The sequence below is a fragment of the Mastomys coucha genome, unplaced genomic scaffold (genome assembly GCF_008632895.1).
Source record: "Mastomys coucha isolate ucsf_1 unplaced genomic scaffold, UCSF_Mcou_1 pScaffold17, whole genome shotgun sequence".
Lineage (NCBI taxonomy): Eukaryota > Metazoa > Chordata > Mammalia > Rodentia > Muridae > Mastomys > Mastomys coucha.
In genome coordinates, this window is record NW_022196899.1 from 8,465,771 (window position 1) to 8,475,173 (window position 9,403).

Sequence of the window (9,403 nt, forward strand, 5' to 3'; positions counted from 1 at the left end):
TGGGGAACAAAATACTCAAGGGAGGTAGAGAGTTGAAGGGACTTGGGAAGAAGAGAAGATGGGAGAGGAAAAAGAGGGCAGGATCAAGTATACAAGGAGACATGGGAGGGAGGTTGATATACAAGTGGTCAGGAAATTGAACAAAGTTGTTAGCAATGGGGGATGGGGAACTGGGGGTAGCCCCCAGAAAGTCCCAGATGATAGGAAAACAAGAGGCTCCCAGGACCTAACAAGCATGACATTAGCTAAAACTCCCAACAAAGTGGAGGGAGAACATGTAAAGACCATATCTAGAAGTTAGGCAAGGTCCCTGGTTGAGGGATGGGGACACCCACTTATGTCCAATATTTTAATCCAGAATTGTTCCCATCTAAAGAAATACAGGGACAAAGAGTGAAACACAGATTGAAGCAAAGGCCATCCAGAGACTGCCCCTCCTGGAGATCCATCCTGCATGTGCCACCAAATACAGCCACTATTGCTGATACCAAAAAGTACTTGCTGACAGGGGCATGATATAACTGTTTCCTGAGTGGCTCTGACAGAGCCTGACCAATGCAGATGTGGATCCTTGCAGCCAACCATTGGAATTAGCATGGGGACTAGTCAGGACAAGGACTGGAGGATCTGAAGGGTTTGCATTCTCATAGGAAGAACAACAATATCAACCAACCTGACTCCCCAGAGCTCTCAGGGACTAAACCACTAACCAAAGAGGACCCATGGCTCCAGCTGCATATGTACCAGAGGACAGCCTTATCTGGCATCAATGGTAGGGGAAGCCCTTCATCATGTAAAGACTAGAAGCTCCAGTGTAGGAGAATGCTAGGGTGGTGAGGTAGGAGTGGGTATGTACAAGGGAGAGCATACTCATAGAGACAGAGGGAGGGAAAATGGGATTAGGGATTCGAGAAAGGGAAACTGGAAAAGGGGTTAACATTTGAAATGTAAATAAATTAAATACCCAATAAAATAAAATTATCCGTGAAAGGAAATTTTCCAGTGGATTAAAAAATATCTCCAATCCCTTTGTCTGCAATTGCTGATTGTTAGACTTGTTCTATGAATGAAAATTACTCACTATTCTTCTCTTCAAATATAATGTAAGCATGAAAGAAATCATAAGATTTATTTTTATGTGGATGGTACCATGTATGTAATTAGTCGTGGCTATAATTGCCTAACTTATCCTCAACTATGTTGTTGGTAGTGAGTCCAAATACTGGAGAAATAGCATATACTCAAGCAATTAACGTCACTTCAGTCCTCTCCCAATTCAGGCAAAAAGGCAGCAGATAGACACCCTTGAACAACAACTTGAGTAAGGCACTATATATGAGAAATGTCATCTGTCAACTACTCTTTATTTCTCTCAAACTCAATAGTCTGAAAAGTACACATTTATTATATCACCTAATTAGTTATTAAGTAACTAACAAAATAAATTTACTAAGGTAAATAAAATGAATTAGTGTAGACAACCAAATCTATGATTAAAATTAGAAAACAGAAAAAGTATTAGAATAATGGTTAAAGCTAGGGCCTAGAAATATCATTTCCTAGTCTTCTTTCATTTTCTTCTATAGTAAAGATTATGAAAACCTTTAAAGTTTGCCCTTTTCGTTTAACAGCTGACATATAAAATCAGTTCTATTCAAATAACACGAAAAAAAGTTAGTTTCAAAAAGCTTATAATAGATGTCATTAACTAAAGTTGCATCTTGATCATGTCATTTATCTTGAAAAATCTGAAAACATTCATGCATTTGGGAAACTTGTAAACATAGAATAGAACATAGTATCTAAACTTGTTAGAGATAATCAAGAAAATAAATAATAAAAATACAACAATGGAGTGTGATTAAATGACCCATCTAAACAGTGGTAACTCTGAAACAATATATCAAAAATTATGCAGAAAAAATATTTGTCTTTATTTTCTTATTACTGTAGACGTCCACAAGTTTTCAATGTTTTAATAAAAACAATTCATTTGACCTATGTTTTCTTCCCTGTAAAATACAAAGCAAATGAAATTAACTATATTATTAAAGCTCACATGACTAAGTAGTTTGGTCTCATTTTTAGATGGTATGACATTGATTTGTAAGCCATACAAGGCAACAAGGAGCTTTCAAAATTATTATCTAAAGTTCATCATTGATAATCTGCTTCTTGCTATATCTAAGAATTTTTTTCAATTTGTAGGAACAATTAAATGAAAGACAGAATACATTTGTTTTCTTCCTCTGCGTCTAGAATCCTGATGGCTCCAGTATCTATACCCTCTATTAATTAATATTCAAATCCAGTCTTATAAAATAGAGTAGGGATTATGTCAGACTAGAAGTGAACCTGAAGAATTTTATGTTATGGTGCACACAATACTCTCACCCCTTTCCTGAGCATTCGCTATTCTTTATCTCTAGACTTATTTTTTTGATAGATGTAGTTCAAAGCAGTTTAAAACCTTGTCTTTGGAATTCACTTTCAGCTTCAGCTAAGACTCCCACATGTTTCCCTTCTAAATAAAACATGAATATACCTATTCGTGTCTTTAGAACTACATTATTTTATTTGCCTGAGAGATTTAATTCTTCCTTGTCTCCATGTATTAGTATTTTGTTTTCCACATAATAGATTCTACATTATCCTATGTACAATAATATTGAATTACCTGTCAAGGTATATGCAATGGCACAATACTGACACGGTTGAACTCAGGTAACCAACCACTGTTTGATTAGCTCTTAGGCTTATGACACAGTAAGACTATGTGTCTGGTCAAAACCTATATCTATGGAGGTGATAGACCCTTTGTTGTGATCTAACACTGTTATTTTACTAAATGAACATGTAGTTAAACTGCCTTTTGGATGTTTGTACTCACAGACTAATGCAAATCTCAGCCTTGGTCAGAGAAGTCTCTTTTGGTAGTCGATGATCTCAGAGAAAGGAATCCTATGTGAAAATGCTGCAAGTAAGTGTCCATTAAGTACTTTAACTCTAAACAAAACATTGTTGTCAACTCCTTTGAGTACTAAGGGTGAAGCATGGGATAACTGAGACATGAAGAAAAGTGAAGTGATCAATTTCTTCTGGATATGACATGGTCATTGTTGCCCTGAACAAAAAGCAGCACTGGGTGTCTGTATGCACAAGAGTTGCACAAAAACAAAGAAAGGAAGGAAGACAGAGAGACTGAGTAAGAAGAATGAAGGAAAGAACGAATGAAAAGACAGGAAGATGGGAGGAAAGAAGAGAGATAAGTGTAGGATGCTGACTTTTTCAAAAGGAAGAGTTCAGTTGTGAGTCACATGAGAATGAATGGTAGGATACGTTGTGCAACAGAGGGCTAGATATGATCACAATGCACTGAACATTCTTCAGAAATTTAAAAATTCATTATGACAATATTCAAGTATTATATAAATGTCAAAAAGATATTATCCCAATAGCAGGAAGAAGGGACTCAAGTTTCTCTTTCGTGTGTTTCTTGTCCTGTTTTGCATTTTCTTGCCGGTTGCCATCATTCTTGTCTCTGGTACTTGAAAGCATTCTCGGTTCTTTAATTCTTTCATCAGCTTCAAGAATATTTTTCAGCACATGGATCACACATCCTGAAAAATCTCTGTCTTTGAAATGTTCTAACACTATATTTAAATCTTATATTCTAATGCATGCCCCAGAAAAGCCCTTCTGCTAAGACAAAGATTCGTTACTGAATCCCCCTCCAGGCTATATTCCTAGATTGAGGAATTAAAGTAAGAGCAGAAATCTCTCAGATCCTCTTAATCTTTAACGTTTTTGCATTGTGTTGTTGGGAATCTGGCCTAGGAAGGGCCATGCACCATGCATGTTCCAAGCAAATATCCAACACTCAGTTTTTCCCCCAACCTTTCTTTCCCTGATTCTTACCTATCTTAGTTACTGTTCTATTGCTGTGAAGAGATACCACAGCTGGGACAGCATATCAATGACATCATTTAGTTGGAGATTCCATTATAGTTCCAGAGTCTGAATCATTTACCATGACAAAAGCAGCAAGGTGGCAAGCATATTGCTGAAGTAATGACTGAAACTTCATATCTAGAGGCAGTGATAGTGAAAGAGAAAGGCTGTTCCTCGCATGAGCTTTTGAAACCTCAAAAACAACCCTCAAGTGTACACCTCTTCCAGCAATGCCACACATCCTAATTCTTCCCAAAATAGTTCTAACTAGGGAACAAACAGTCAAATATTTAACCCTATGGAGCGGGGTTTTCTCATTCACTACACTGCTTAACCTAACAAGGACTGGACACAAGTTAAACTGACATGAAGTAGCCTTGTGACCAGAGATAGGAATCTGAGACTGTGCTATCTTAGTCACACAGAAATTTTAATATAGAAAGTAAGGCAAAATTAGCTAACAAACTGCTGACATTATAAAATTATTTAGATCATATTTTAATATGTGTTTAGTGTACATATGGTAAGAAATATTAAATTTAGACTGTGTAAGAAAACTTATAGATATCAGTTTTTCCCCACAAAATCTTAATAACTAGCAATTTTATTTAAACCATATTGCCTCAAGGCCAAAGCAATCACTTTCATTTTAATAGATATATTTCAAACATCACTGAATTATGTTTTGTTACATTTTCACAAAAACAAACAAGATAACCGGCATAAATGTTCCTTTCGATAGGATTCCTTTTCACATTTCTTAATACTACTGATAAAAATCTATATCAAAATGTTAATAATTTATATACTGAAGTATGTTAGGAATACATGAAGACATTTTGTTTTAAAATTGTCAATTTTATATTTTCAGTTGTTTAAAATAAAATGAAATTGAGCCATGTATTGGTATATGTAAGTTAAGTGGTAACTTAACTTTTAACTGGTAACTTAAAATAACCAAGTATTGTTAAATTCTATTTGTTTGTATGGAGATTAATTTTAAATGTTGCTATCAGTAAAGGAAAAATAATCAAAATAATAATAATCCTTAGTGTAAAACTATTCAATAATGAACCCAATTCTGCTGAGTATGCTGGGTACAGTAGAAGTATACATTGAGATATAGAAATCTGAGGCCCATAAGTATGTAATATCACATAACAGTTTATAAGTTAAATGGATAAAGTTACATTAGCACATGTACAAAGGATCTAAAGTAAATAGGACAAGTACTTCTTTCAGAGAACCATGTTAGCAGTGGAGATACATCCAAAATAAGCAACGGAGAGAGGCATGTTTTGGCAAGATGCAGAGAAGCCCTGTCCAAGGAATGACTTGCTTGCCAATGACTCAATCACACCAGCTTCTCTGGCATCTCTACCTCTCTCATATCCAGATGCCAATGAATATCTGGATCATAAGACTTTTCTGCCCTGCTACAGCAAACTTCTACACAGAAATTGCCTTCCAAAAGAGGCCTGCTTAAGGCAAGAGAGTGTGCTGGCCAAACTCCTGTAAATATGCATGCCCACATGATGGCTCTATTTCGTTTTGGAAACTGGTAAATTGGCCTCTGATTTTAGCTTATTTTTTATTATGTATAATTTGAATGCAACCTTGAGGCATAGTATGGGCCAAAACCCTAAATAAATGAATAAATAATAGTGAGTGAATACTTGTATATGCATTACCCTTAACAAAAAATTGAAAATAATTTGAAACTTTCACTACAAGGGCTAGGTTATGGTGATACTTCCTAGGAATGTGCCCAGTGTTTCTGCGCAAGCACTTCTGCCTTTTTTGTATCACTTCCTTTGAAAACCTCAGTAATTATTTTGTATTTGCTTAGCAAACAGAGAATATATGTACTCTACTAGGAGTTAAGGATGGTGGATGAAAACACGCTCCAAATAGCTTCTCTTTGAGAACATGACATTGAAAGCACATCTTACCTGAAAGTAAAACAGAGGAAGCAGAAATTTGAAGACTGTCAGTAGAGATAAAAGAACAAAGCATTTAAAGAAGAAGCGGGAACCTTATGCTCTGCAATAAGACAATAAGACTGCAAGCCTGAGTTCAGTTTTCCAGGGTCCTCAAAGCTAGCTTTCAAAGGAATGATATCTACCTCCTAAACTTCCAGAGGACTGAACTTCAGTCCACTGAAGAAAATACCCTGGAGAATCTGTGGGCCAGAAGATAGCAAGCATTGTTAACATAGATGGCCAGGACACTTTACTGAAAAGAATTGCCTTTAAAAAAAAAATGCCTTAAATACAGGCGTAAGAGCAGAATGCTGCATTGTGAGCAGTCCCTCCAAATCTGCCCTACAATATTACAGTCAATGTTAAACCTTTTAAGAAGGTGAGGTGGAACAGTTGTCTGGGGACATTAACCAAGCCAAAAGAAAACATAAGTATACGATGTGGGCTCTCTGAGAAAGCAACTCCTTGCCCAGCTAAGTTTGCAATTTATTTGGTTATGATGATTCCATTTATGCACATGTTCTATGGTCTTCTTTTAACTTCACTGAGGTAGGTTTGAATAAAACTTAAACATGTTTTATAATTATACAGTTTGATGCCCACAGATATATGTATACTGCCACTATAATATGGTTATCACCATAACTACCATTATAATATGGAATGATTATATCCCTTCAACCTGATAATTCAAGTTCTTGGAAACTACATATCTGTATTGCTACCCTACATATTATATGCTATATATACCCTACATAAACTCTGCATATGTTATGTAAAACTGGAATAATACTGCACTTACTCCTTGGGGTCTAATTTTCCCTGTTAGCATAGTTAAAGGCACATACATTCATGCTGTATACTTTAGTGGTTCTTGTAAGTCATTAAATCATTTTTATTAACTAATAAATAGAAATTTATATTGTGTACATCTATATAGATTTTCATTCTTTTAGACCAATAACATATGTCTTAGTATGTGTGTTTCAATTTCTGGTAGGTTACACTACAAATATATTACATGGTACTCAATTGTACAAGAAGCTATCAAACTATTTCTCAAAGGGATGTCAAGATATGGTAAGTTAAATATTATTAAAAAAAAAAAAGCATTGCATGAGGTAGATGTGCTTGCACAGAAAGACTGGTCACATTGCCAGGAAGTCTCACCAAAACCCAGCCCTTGTAGTAAGAGATGAACAATATTTACATTGATTTCACATTTTTAGTGGTCATGAATAGGAAGTCCTTTCCCTTGGATCCTGGCCAGTACTGAGTATTGACCTTTAAATCTCAAAAATTCAACCAACATGGAAAGTTTTATAACACTGTGCTCGCAATACTTTGCTGATATATGATGTGCACATTATCAGAATATCAACACTATTAGATTTTATTTGGTAAAAGAAGGTGGTCTTTCAGTTTCAGTTTCTTACTAATGTCCATTAGATCATTCGTTTTTACACGAGTGTTAAAATACTATATATCAACAAAATATTTGAATTCTCAAAGAAGTTTACATTGACATTTACTTCCATAATTACTAAGAATGTTACACACTTTTAAAGACACTTGTTTATTTTTCCCTTTAGTTCTGTCATATTTTTGGTTTTGGTTATTTTACTCTTCTCTATTTTTGCTCAATTTGGATGGTTTCCATGCTTTTTCTTCTACATCATAGAGTGTTTGCTCAACTTTTTAAAATGTCAAAATCTTTTCATTATGGTTTTTATTTGTGACATCATGATCCTGGTTTCTAATGTTGTCTTTAGACATTAACTAAGTTCCATCTGTCTGCTAAAATTCTTCAGTTATTGTTTCACATGACATCATTTGTCACCTTAATGACTACATCAAAGTTCTCATCTAATTATGAGTCTCTGTGTCAACATCCATGTACTGAAAGACAACGTTTCTCTGATGAGGGCAGAGTGATGCACTGAACTACACATATAGCAAATTATGTTAAATGGTGGATTTTCTCTTAGGCCCATTGCCCATCTTGTCCTAAGCTCTTCACCGCTTTATCAGTATCAGATGTGAGTTTCATCTCATATGTATATATATATATATGTATATATATATATATACATGCACCATATATATTTTTTTTCTCTTTCTTTTTTCCTTTTTTATTTCTAGACAGGGTTCATCTGCCTCTGTGTCCCAAGTGCTAGGATTACCTGGCATAAGCAAGTTTTCTGATATATTTTAATGCTCATTCAAGTTCATTCATGTAAAAAATTTTAAATCCAACAGCATAAATTTTCTGAGTTTTACTTACAATAATTTTTTAAAAGTGATCACTAAATAATGTGCTTAAAATAATTTGAGAGAAATTCCTAGTATCTGTGTTTCCCCAGCATGTAAATTATCCTCAATTTTTAAAATGGTGTACTCATTAATGTACTTGTTCTCTCAAAAAGCTTATGGAGTGTAATTTTTATAAACAATTAGTGCAATGAAGAGGATCCAAATCAGCCAACAATGCAATGTTTTCAAACACAAGTCTAATGAAAAATCTCCAATAATTTCGTTGACAGAAATTCTGACGGAATCAGAGCTTGCATTATACAGTGAGGTTAAATTTATAGTGCCAATGAATAAGTGAAATTCCAGGTTGATAAGAGATTATCATAAAGGGAAAAGACACCAGAGTAGGTGCCAGTTGGCAAGTGGTACATGATTTGGCAGTCTCTTTTGATGCCACAGATTGAATCAACATCCTCAGAGAACTATCCTCTCATCCATAGAGGTGTTCTGTGTACAATAAGGTTAGTACATTTTTCATGAGGAGACTGAAAATCTTTGCATATTTGCCTACTCAGCAAAGGCACAATGTAAAACAGTATTTTTGATTTTGTAAAATATACTTATGTCTACAAATACTGCAGTATCAATTTTTCAAATTTCATTGGCATGTACAGTGTACCTTTTAAACGTGCATATATTACTATGAAAATACCTTTGTGCTTTTAAATGTATATATTTCCTTACTCAGAACTTTTAGGTAAAAAAGACTACCCCTCCCTCATCTATCTTTCTGGATCTCTTCAGTGGGAAAAATTACATACAATGCTATCTTCAACTTTGAAATGCTGACTTAGATTGGGATCCATGTTCCTTTTTATTTTACTTTAATGACACGTTTTATCACATTTTATACATTTGTATACATTTATTGACTAGTTCATAGTGACTGAGAAATTATTTATACATAATTTCTATTTTATGCAGTTTAGTCAAGCTTAAAAGTATATGTAGTAATAAACTAAAGTAGAGGAAACATTCAAACTACAATTAAACATTAGATTAACCATAAAATGGAACAGCTCTTCAATTATAGTAAATATCAGTACTATGCCATACAGGATTAATGATGACCTGAACTAATCAATTACATAAGAGGTATGGACATGAAAATACAGCATTTGAAAAGGAATAATTGAATATGTTGAAAAATATTAAAT